Source organism: Sturnira hondurensis, unplaced genomic scaffold (genome assembly GCF_014824575.4).
Source record: "Sturnira hondurensis isolate 20B ecotype Veracruz unplaced genomic scaffold, ASM1482457v3 Scaffold0014384, whole genome shotgun sequence".
NCBI lineage: Eukaryota > Metazoa > Chordata > Mammalia > Chiroptera > Phyllostomidae > Sturnira > Sturnira hondurensis.
In genome coordinates this window covers 2,434,829-2,446,206 of record NW_028087015.1, presented here as the reverse complement: position 1 = coordinate 2,446,206, position 11,378 = coordinate 2,434,829, and the positions used below count along the sequence as shown (strand labels likewise).

Sequence of the window (11,378 nt, the reverse complement as noted above, 5' to 3'; positions counted from 1 at the left end):
AATTTTTAAATGCTGATCATAAACATTTATATTTCTTTCTGAGTTGGCTTTCAAGCAGAAAAGGTTGCTCACCACCAGTTTAATGTCACTAGTTACCACATGTGTTTCTTGGGGATGTAAATTCTTGGGCTTGTTAGAGCAAAATGCTCCCTAGTGTGCTATGAACAGATGTTGTGGAGGCATTACCCACATCAACATAGAAAGTTTCACTCTTCTTGCTTGTCAAAGCAGTTACATTGCTGATAAGCTGGGGTCTGCTCATTCCTTCATTTAGCAAATGCCTACCAAGAGCCAGACATTGGGCTAGTCCCTGGAAATGAAAGATATAACATGAGTGACATGGTCTTGGTCTTTGTGACGCTAACTGAGGTGAAAGGCAACCACAACAAAGGAAACAATTACAGATAGGGTGAATTTATGCAGAAAATGCTCTCAATGCTGGGATAGCGAGCTGGGGGTCGAGGGAGGCATGGAGCCTCCTGAGAGACAAGGAAATTCCTCAAAAGAAGGGCCATGTCAGCCCTAGCTGGAGGTTGAGAAGCCTTAGTAAGAGAGGCTATGGAGACCCATGGGGCAGAGGGAAGGGAAGCACAAGGTGGGGCTGAGTTTGGGGAGCTTGATGACTGATATAAGGCTGGTGTGGTTGGAGAGTGTTGAGCTCAGCAGGGAGGAGAACGATGCAAGGCTGGAGAGGAAGCTAAGGGCCCAATGAGCAGGAAGGTTAGAGACCAGTGTGACACAGGAAAGTAGATACCCATATCATGGCTTACCTTCTTAGGGTATGGGAAGGAATTGGTATTTTATTTTAAGTGCAGTAAGAGGACATTGAAGGGGAAGGGAGGCCATATATAGGAAATATGCTGTGAACAATGAACTTGCAAGCATGGAATTGGGGGACATGATACCTGTCAGTAGGTGTAGTGGGGATGGGTCAAACCACAGGTATACTGCAGAAAGGCAACTTATCAATTTTGTTTTTTAAAATAACAAGTTAGCTTTTGAATCCCCATTCTTCTGGGTGGCGGAAACTCCATCTAGAGCTTTACATGTTTAGATTCCAGGCAACTCAATATTAACACAGTCAGTTCAGTGTGGTTTTATTATTTGGGGATTTTCCTCCTCCTCTTTCTCCTTTTCTGCCCCCCGGGGCGTTTTAAGTTCTGGGGTTTGTTTATATGCCCTTCATGGCCGGAGGAACTAGACTGTGCTCCTCATCAATCTCTGGACCCAGGGGCTTCCCTGAAATGAACCGTCTCTTTTGGAATTTCTTTATTTTTTCTTACCCTTATCAGGCTCTTGCAAATCAAAAATGCCTGGATGTGGAGACTACTGATTTTTAAAAAATCTACTTAAGGATTCAGTTGAATTCTGTCTTCTCCTTTTACTGAGGTGGGTGCGAATATATGCCACGTGGAACTATGAGTGGGTGCCGCTGACTTTTGGGGCACAAGATTAGAGGGAAGAAGAGAGATCTGGGACAGATGCAACAAGGAACAACGCTGGCTGCCCCGACAGTGTGGCTCAGTTGGTTGGGCATCAGGGCACATGCCTGGGTTGCGGGTTCAGTCCCTCATTGGGGATCCTGTGAGAGGCAACCAATCAATGTTTCTCTCTCTTTCTTCTCCCTTCCTTCCCCCTTTCTAAAAATAAATAAATAAGACTAAAAAAATAAGCAACACTGGCTGATAGTTCCAACTTCTCTCTGTCTACATTTTTTCCTAGTAGAACTTTGAATAACTTCCTATGCCCCTCTCCCAGTCACTGCCCCGCCCACCTCACTGTCTGCAGCAGGGGCCTGGGGCCGAAGCCGGCAGAGACTGTCTTCGTGAGGGTGTGCTCTTCCCACGAACACGTTCCTCGGAGGCTTCCATCGTATCAGGGGAGGTGAGGACAGTATACCAGGAATGCCAAGAGAAAGGAGCTGCCAGGCTCTGTTTTTAGTATCAAAATAAGATCTCAACTATCAAATGCAATGACAGTGTTGAGAGAAGAAGATGGTTTGAAAACTTACAGCGAAGGTCCTGAACTCAACAGAGTTCAACTGACTCCGGAGTCAGTGGGCTGAGGCGATGGGTGGGGAAGAGCTTCCTGCTGTCCCAGTGGTGAGGTGTTTCCCAGGCCCCAGGAGCAGAGGTGGGGAGTGGCCCAGTGTCCAGTCCCACACATAATGCGGTGTCACTGGCTTCCAGGAGAGAATGAGGCCTTGCCTCTTCTTGGGAGGAACAGGATTCTCCTCATGCACCCCTCATATTGTGGTGTTCCAGGGTGTGGGGGAAAGAACAGAATTTGGATGAAAGGCGAGAGGTGTCCTTGGGTCAGAGGTAGCCTTTGGTTAAAACAAGGAGGCAGAGTATTTAGTGAAAAGGGTAAGGACTGGGGTACTTGTTTTTCATGGAGTGTGTGTTCTGGGAAATCTTGGAAGTTAGTCTTGTGAGAGGAGATGCAGTCGGGGCAGTGAAGAATCAAGTTGTCAGAGAAGACAGTCAGAGGACCTTGCGTCCTGGACAGGCACAAGGCTACAGGACTGTGAGGCTTAGTGGGCTCTTGTGGCCATGAGGTGTCCACCTCTGGTAGCCTGGGAAGGACTCTGGCTGCCAGTAGGAGCCTTGACCAGAAAGCCATGGATTCCCTTAAGCCACCTCTTGTGACTGAAAGAGCATTTATGACATTGTGACCTCTTCAATGAAAATGACTGTCACAGGCACTGTCCAGCTCTGGGTCCCTCGGAGGTATCCCTGGGTCCCCCAGGTATAGCATAAGGTGCTATACCACCTTATGCTATACCTGGCCCCTAGCAGGCACTTAGGGAATATGCAATGAATGAATACAAATGTGCTTTCCCCTTGTACAGTTTGCTAAGACTGTGCCTGGTGGCTCGAACAACAGAAATCTGTCTCGCATTCTGGAGGTTGAAAGTGTGAGATCGAGGTGTCCACAGGGTTGGTTCCTTCTGAGGGCTGTGAGGGGGAATCCGATCTGCGCCTCCCTCTCAGCTTCTGGCAGTTTGCTGGCAGGCTTTGCTGCTTGCCGGGTTGTAGGTGCCTCACCCTGATGTCTGCCTTCATGGTCAACGGCATTCCTCCTGTGTCTCCGTCTTCGCAAGGCCACCTCCTTCCTCTTCCTCCTCCTCCTTCTTCTATTCTTTCTTCTTGTCCTTCTTCTTCCAACAAAATTAGTCACTCTTACTTAAAAGAAACATTAAAAATAAGTGTGCAAAATTAAATACTATGATTAAATACACATGAAAGGAACATGCATAATTTACATTGAAACCCACATGCAAAATCAGTTGATTACGTGACGATAGAAGAACTGGCAAAACAGAGAACTTGCCGCTGCAGAATTTACATGTTTGCAACCTGAAGTCAAAACCATAAATTAGGTTTCTTTAAAGGGAATTAAAAAAATCAAATACAGCCCTGGCTGGTGTAGCGCAGTGGATTGAGTGTGGGCCTGTGAACCACACGATCACGGTTCGATTCCCAGTCAGGGCACATGCCTGGATTGCAGGCCAGTTCCCAGCAGGGGACCCACAAGAGGCAACCACACATTGATATTTCTCTCCTTCTCTCCTTCCCTTTCCCTCCAAAGATAAGCGAATAAAATCTTTAAAAAATCAAATACAGACTTCAAGTAGTACTAACAGCATTGATCCCATAACCTATTTTAGTTACCAAATGTTAAAAAAGTTATATGCTTTTTACTCTCAGAACAGTAGTGTACAGCTTGCTGCTCTTATAAATATTAGGGAGAGGAAAATATGGTGAGACAGGGAAGTGGAAACAGAGCTGAGGCATCCTGCTCTCTCTGTTGAGATGTTAAACGGTTCCTGTCTTATCCTCTGAATTAAGTGACACTTTCTTCTGCGACTAATTTTTAGTCTAGGCTTTCCTCTGTTCCCTGCACACAGCAGAGAAACTCTGTTTTCACTGGGAATTTCACTAGGGGACCTCAGCACCCTTCTCACTGGGTGGGCCTGGTGCTCACCTCAGCTCCAATAGCACCACCAGGGAGACGGGAGGCTAGCACCCATGTGTACACGGCCAACCCAGTCACTCTTATTTAAAAACATTACAACAGGCACCTAGAAGACTCCATCTAGAGCTTTACATGTTTCCCTGTGAGCAGGGGGCTCACAGGGAAAGTGCCCACCTGCGTTGTGGACACAGCTGTGTCTCTTTTCTGTGTGTTCAGATGGGAGAAAATTCCTTTCTCCTTTCCTAAGGCAAGCTGCTGGTTGGTATTATTATTCTATTTAAATGTGGTTATAATGCAGGAGCTGACATTTACACATCTGTTCATTTTCTCACTCAGCGAAAATGATGGAATCTGTTCCAAGCACAAATTTTGGTTTGTTCATCCTTTTCTCCACCCAGGCTTAAGTCTGCATGGAGCCCCAGCTATAGGTGCAAGGAAGCAGTGGACCACGAAAGCTGGTGTCACGGTTGAATGCAGGTGACAGGCTGGCAGTCAGGGTCGGGCTGCTCAGAGCAACTGGAGTGTCTACAGTGCCTCCATGATTGTTCTTCCCTTAATACTGGAAGTGCGAAACCTTGCTCAGGAAAACTACAAGGCTACAAGGCCAAGGTCCCTGGACAGTCCCTTCAACACAAGGCCGTCTTCTTATGAAGACACTAGTCATGTTGGATGAAGGGCTACCCTACTTCAGTGTGACCTTATTTTAACTAATTATATCTGTCCTGATCTTATTGCCAAGTAAGGTACTTTCTGAGGTACTGGCAGTTAGAACTTCAGCCTGTGAGTGTTTTAGAGACAGAGTTCAAACCCTAGCACTGGTCTTTTTGAAATCTACGCCATCAGAGTGTCCCATAAATATGATCTCTGAAACGGGACTTAAAGCCACCCACTTGTCCCCAGCTCCTCTTCTCGTCCCCAGTCCAGGTTGCTGTCGGCACTCACTGGAACTACTGCTATAGCCCATGGAACTGGGTTCACACGTCTCATGTGCAGAAATATATATATTTTTAAATGTTCCTTAGCTTTACTGAATTTCTACCTCCTGTCACCATGGTGACTGATGCAGGAAGCTCAATCCTGTCATGCCCAGGTCAGCTCAGTGAAATCCAGTGATTTCTCAGTTAACTCGGGATTAAGCTCAGTCATATTCAAGGCTGTCTCCTTTCCTCCCTCCCTCCTTCTCCTTGGCAAGGCAAAGCTATCCCCGGGGGCGGGGCCACAGCATGGTGCAGTGGCATTGATGAGGCATCTGGATGCTTGGTCACTCTGGGCTGACATCCGTATTCCGCAGTGATGCCTGGTCTTGATGGTGGGATTCTAGTGAAGACCCTCCCCTCCCCGACCCCTGCACCGGTATTTGCTGAAGCAACCTGGGCCCACACCTTGGAACCATGCTGCTGTCCATTCTGCATCTCATCCTCACGTCTGCATTCTCAGCAAGCTCATTCCCTGGAACCTGGGAGACTTTCGCTACTCTTCCCATAGCTGCTGGGATCTGCAGGACCCTGGAGGGCTGCCCCCTGGCCCAGAGGCCTGGGCACTTTGGAGAGCGATCCGTCCTCTGTGGGTTGATCTGCATGGATGGCCAGTGTCCCAGAGCCCCAGGTGGGAAGTCACCACCAGTCTCTCTTATTCCTGGATTTCCTGAACATATTTGAGAGTTCAGTTGTTTTCATAGGACTCACTGTTGACTATCATTTCTTTGTCTGTAAGCTCTTGAACATTAAGCCTCCTGTTCTTCTTTGTATCCTTTGTACTTAGCAGAGTGGCTGATGGATTGTAGGCACTCAGAAAAGTATCTGTGGAATGAATGAGATTCTCCAGCTATCTTCTGGAGGGAGTATGTGACATCTGTGAGATGACACATCTTAGGTGTTCCAGTGCGGTGGATAAATCAGCGCAGTTGAGGCGGAGCCAACCTTCACTCAGATCCCAGCCCTGCCATTTGCTAGCCGGGCAGCCCTGGGCCAGTGACTATGCTCTATAAGTCTTAGCTTTCTCAGACAGGGGTGGGAAACCACTTCATAGGCTGAGATCTGGTGTAAATTAGATAATGGTCATAAAGAACTTAATATGCCTCCTGCTGCTTAAGCAAGTGCATTGTAAAGGACTGCTTTAGTTTTTATTGTGCTTTCTTTAGCTCCTGTGCACCCCCTCCGAACTTGCATATAGAATGACTTCTGTGAGCTCTGAAGGAGGGACCACTGCTGCTGGGCCTCAGATCCATACTTGGCTGACTGTAGAGTTGGGTTTATCAAACCAGGCTCTGGAAAGGGGGGTGTGAGCCGAGAGCCGACGCCTCCACCTCAGGTTCCCTGAGAGTGACAGTCGTCCTGGTCAGGGGCTCCCTTGTCATCTGGAAGGATGCAGGATCCTGGCCACTATTCATGTGTTCAGGTAGCCGGTGAAAAAAGTTACCATGGTCGAAACACAAAAACGCCTTTTTTCCTTAGGAGGTACTAGACAATGGATCTTATCTTCATTTTAACTTCCAAAAAGAGCAGAGATAGAGCAGGAGGTTTTAGACCATGAGGGCAGGGGGAAGATGTATTTTTCTGGTGGGAGTTTCTTTTGGGGTTTAGGGTATATGCTGCTCTGTGACCATTGGTCACATGCTCTAATTACTGTGATGAAATGGCAGGGTACTGCTGTCTTCTTTCTGCTTCGCTCCATGCCAGTGTGGGGTGGGGCCGAGGTGACATCATTCTTTTCTGTCTCTGGGTCAAGCGGGTGCCAACCTGAAGGCCTGCTCCTATTTTCCACAATTAGGTCTCACTTTGTGGGGGAAATTTTCCAACGTGCCATTCTATTCTGAGCACAGCGCTTTCATTTTTATGGAGGAAACTGAGAGAAGTCTGGCAAGTCTGAAATCGTAGGTGAGTTGGCAAGGAATAGTGACCTCCTTGTTTCTGAAATGCGCCAGGGGAAACATAAAATCATACCCGAGTAGGACCCACACACCAAACACCAATATTACTTTCAGAGTGGAATTTCACGGAGTGAGCAGCAACACAGGGGCCTGAGTTCCAGGGCGATGTCAGAGCAACTGGTTACCTTGGTTTGCGGTTTGTGAGATGGGGAAACAACGACAATGCCAGTGAAATCGAAGTTAGTTAATGAAGCTCCCAACAGCGGTAATTAATAGCATTGTTTTCAGCACGCTGTGCTGGGCACTGTTATTCACAGCAACCCTTGGAAGTAGGTTATTATTTTGATGTTACAGGTTGAGAAAACTGAGGAAGAAGGAAGCGCAGAAAGTTGCCCAGGTTGGTGCAGCCCGGCAGGGCAGGGCGAGGACGGGACTGAGGGGTCTGACTCATGTAGGCCAGGCCCCACCCAGGCTCTCATCTGGCCGCCGTCCCAAAGTCCCGCACAGCGCTGGTGAGGAGGACTGGGCTCCCTCTGCTAGAAGGGAAGTGAAGTGTTTCTGGAAAAGTGCGTTTTCTTGATGAGGAAGATTTACTCTGTAAAGGTCCAAATTGAAAGTTAGCCACTTGATGAAGTCTTTCCATAAACCCCCCTCTTCTCCACTCTTAAACAGAGAGTACAAAAATGGACATAGCTGTTTATGTCCTAGCATATTTAACCTAACATGCGTACTGTGAGCCAAACTGTCCAAGTGCTTTGCCTGTGTGATTGCCCCTTGAGTCTTCTACCAAGCAGATAGAGGGGCGCTGACACTGACCCCCCTTTTTGATAATAAAAGTTCGACACAGAGGTGAAGTGATTGGCCCTGGGTCCCAGAGTCAGGACCCAGTTGGGATTTGAACTCGGGCTCTGATTTCAGGGCCTGCGCTCTGACTGACTGAGAGTCCCAAATGAGGCCCAGGGGAATGCTCAGTGTCATGATGGCAATGGGCATCTTTACGGATCCCCTTGACCCCTAAGTGTGTGCCAAGCACTGCTCTGGGAGCAGTGTGAGTCTCAGCTCCTTCCGTCCCCTCTACCAGCCTCAGAGGCAGGTGCTGCTGTAATTCCATCTTATCACTTAGGGAATGAAGACTTAGAGAGGTTGAGTGACTTCCCAACACCACTTAGCTAGTAAGTGGCAAGAGTCGAGGTTCAAATTCATGTCTGTAGCACCAAAACTCATGCCTCAACCCTGCTTTTCAAGCTGGCTTTAGTGAAAAGATCTTCAAAGGTTGCCATTCTGGGGGACTGGGCACAAGCTGCTCTGCTGTCATCATCCCGTTCCATTGCTTCTGCCTGTCCCAGAAGCGCAAGTCTATACTCTCTCTCTTAGAAATTTGCTCTCTGAGCAATTCCCTCTCTGGATGAGTAGAGGCTGAGAGTGCTGGTTGGTGTTGAATTCACTTCAACATCAGGCTGAGCTTGTCATCTGGGACATGGTACCACAGCAGGGAGCAGAGGGATTGATTTGGGGGTTTGATATGGGCACACAGGACCAGTTCGAAGGCAGTTAGTTAGCTGGTTAAAGTACAAAGTCAAGGCAGGTGAGGACCAAGAGGCATGCAGTAATCATCTGAGGCATGCATAGGCCCGATGTTGTTTATTATTCCACGTCACAGACATTGTGTTTTGCTTTCTTCATGCTGGCAATGCCCTCCTGCCACAGCAAGGCCAGAAAGTGCCAGTGGCTGGCTCACTTTTCCAGACTCCTTTGCAGCTACAAATACTTGAAAACACAGTCACAACTAGTGAGATGTTAGGGGAAGTATGTTTTCTTTTTGATAAAAAGAGAGAGAATTGCACAGATGATATTTGCATTCATCAGTTTATTTCTGCTGGATGAGCAAAGGACAGTGTGATATAAATTCAGTATCTGGCATCACTGGTTTTCTTGGCTTTGTGCATGTTAAGCTTGGCATTTTTTTTTATCAATACACTGTTCATACACTTTCTTACTGTTCAGTTGGACGTAATCTTTGATAGGAACTATGCTTCTCTTTTTGTAGGGTATCGGTAATTGAGAAACCAGGCAGATTCAGCTACTTTGACCCTAACTGTGACTGACTGACATGACAACTGGATTGAACAAAAATTATTTTTAAAAAGGATTAAGATTCAAACTCAGGAGGAATTAAGGCAGTGGAAGAAATCAGAGCATCTGAAATTCCTTAAATAAAAATTTATTAGCTTTTTTTTTTAAGAGGGAGATACATGAGGACACTGTCTCTCTTGATCCCTCTGCTCTGGATTTTCTTGTGTGAGCTACTGATGCTTAGAGCTTACGACCATGAGGGATGAGACTTGGAGTGAAGGCTGAACACAGCACCGTGGAAGAACAGCAAAGCAGCGACATAGCTGAACTGCTGAGACAATGCTGGAAGCACCTACCTTTGCATTTTGTTTTGTGAAAAAATATGTTGAAGCCACTTTTAGTCCTATAGTAAAGTACCCTAAGTGACATTGTCTCAGGAGGTTTCACTGACTCACCTGTATCTGTTGCAGGTGTCACTTGTACTGCCAGGCCACTGACACCCCATTTACCCAAGGCCCTGCCGGTTCTGTGTGGAACCGGAGCCATGCACTGCAGACCTAGGTGGGCCATGGGGTGAAGGAATGGGAAAAAGTGCACCTGGACGGGGCGGGAAGGGAAAGCCTGGTTGGTCATGCTGTTGGCTCCCTGACTGAAGGCATTGTCCTTTGCAACTGAGCTGCATTTCAAAGTTTTTTTTAGGTTAAATTGTACCCTTCCCCTTCCTGCAGCCTTGAAGGTGTGTCAGGCTTCAAGACAATTTGTCTCTGGGCAGCTTTCTTTATTTTGCCATAATTGGCTTGTCTCATTGCTGATGAGGCAGTTTTAACCTCAACTGAGAGACGTCCCATAACCTTTGCACAATCGGCTGGTCATCAGTAGCTGTTTGAACTACACCACTCGCAAGCTCCAGGGGCCAGTCCTTAAGGCCAGAACATCCATGAACAGTTTGGCTGCCCACTGCCCACTCCAGAGGCAGAATCAGCATTTAGTAATCAATTCTCCTCTTTGTGGGGGGCAGTGATTGGTGTTCCAAAAAAATCTCTTTGGAGCCGTTATTATTAGATAGCACAGTTTACAGGTAAGGTGGGGACCCCAGGAGCAGTTACATGCCCCTTCTCACAGTAGTGCCAGGGTTATCATTTTCACATGGAGCAGGTCAAATTCATGCTAACAGAAGGATATGCCTTCTTCATGTGAAATCAAACAGTGGTTTTTTTGGGGGAAAAATTAGTTCTCATGCAGGCATGAATCTCTATGTTTAAATTGAAGTGTTCAAAAATATAATTATTTTTTGTAGCTTTATTGAGATATACTCGATGCTGTGTAAGCTTAAGGTATACAATGTAATAATTTGGTTTGTATATATATTGTGATGTGCTGATTGCCACAATAAGGTTAGTTAACACATCCTTCATCTCATGTAGTTATTATTTTTCTTTTGTGGTGAAGACTTTTAAGATCTATTAGCAACTTTCAAATATACAATAACTAGGTGTTGGGAACCGCCCTGCCTGGTTTCAGGAGCTATAACCACCCCCATTGGCTAAGGCTGAGTCAGCGACCTTTGGACCATAAGCCACTAAGGAGACAAAGCTTGTCTCCCTGGCAGGGGCACTGCTTCTGCTCCGTTTACTTCATCCATAACTGGCTCCCAATTCTTGGTTGGTTAACCAATGATGGGTAAGATTCCCCGTGTGGGGAACGACCTAAGACAGGCATGATCATGTGGAGGGCCCAGGGAAGGACTTGGGGGGCTATGGAGAAAGGGGGTGCTGGACCCTCGCCCTTGGGCTTTGACATAAGCCTGGGTCTACATTCTGTCTGTGAGAAGTCTCTAATCTCTTGGCTGCTTTACTTCCCCTGCCTGACTTAAAGCCTGAAACAATGACAACTAGGTTTTAGAGGAGGAAAATAGGAAAAAAAGTTTTGAAGCAAAAAATGTGGTACAATATTTAATAATATAAATAACATAATATTTCACCAATGTAAATGCAAACAGAACTCAACAGCAGCTTTAACAACCATTATCCCTCCCAAATTTGGGGGGAAATGTGTGTTTTATAGTCCCCAAAACATGGTAATTCTCTTTCTGTCTTTCTGTCCCCCAGCACATGGACGTACTTCTGGCTCAGCTGGGAAACACACTGCTGTTCCTGGAATTATTCCAAGTCTGGGAGTCACCCCATCCAAAGGTGTGGGCTCATTTGGTCCTTGGACCCTGGCCTGCCCACATGCGGCTTGTCTGGGACACCAGCATCCTGGTTCTCCTGGCTCTTAGCTGTGGGGATTCTCTGCTGCTCCTGTGCCTGACACTCGGACATCTTTGCCGAGGCTGATTCTAGTTCAGTCTGCCGTCATGTTCCTCCAGAGTCTTTCTGCTTTTCATTGTTGCTTCCAGGACTTGGTTTCATTTGGCTCTTAGAACCCACAGAACAGTCGGTGTGTCTCCCTTCCTTTT

General features: G+C 47.0%; 1 non-coding gene across 1 annotated transcript; it reads left to right on the top strand.

Annotated features, from left to right (window-relative positions):
• The first annotated feature begins 8,686 nt into the window (after positions 1-8,686).
• Positions 8,687-8,822, top strand: LOC118998927 (small nucleolar RNA SNORA8). Its single transcript, XR_005068997.1, has one exon. It is a non-coding gene; the product is annotated as a small nucleolar RNA SNORA8 (small nucleolar RNA).
• The last annotated feature ends 2,556 nt before the right edge of the window (positions 8,823-11,378 follow it).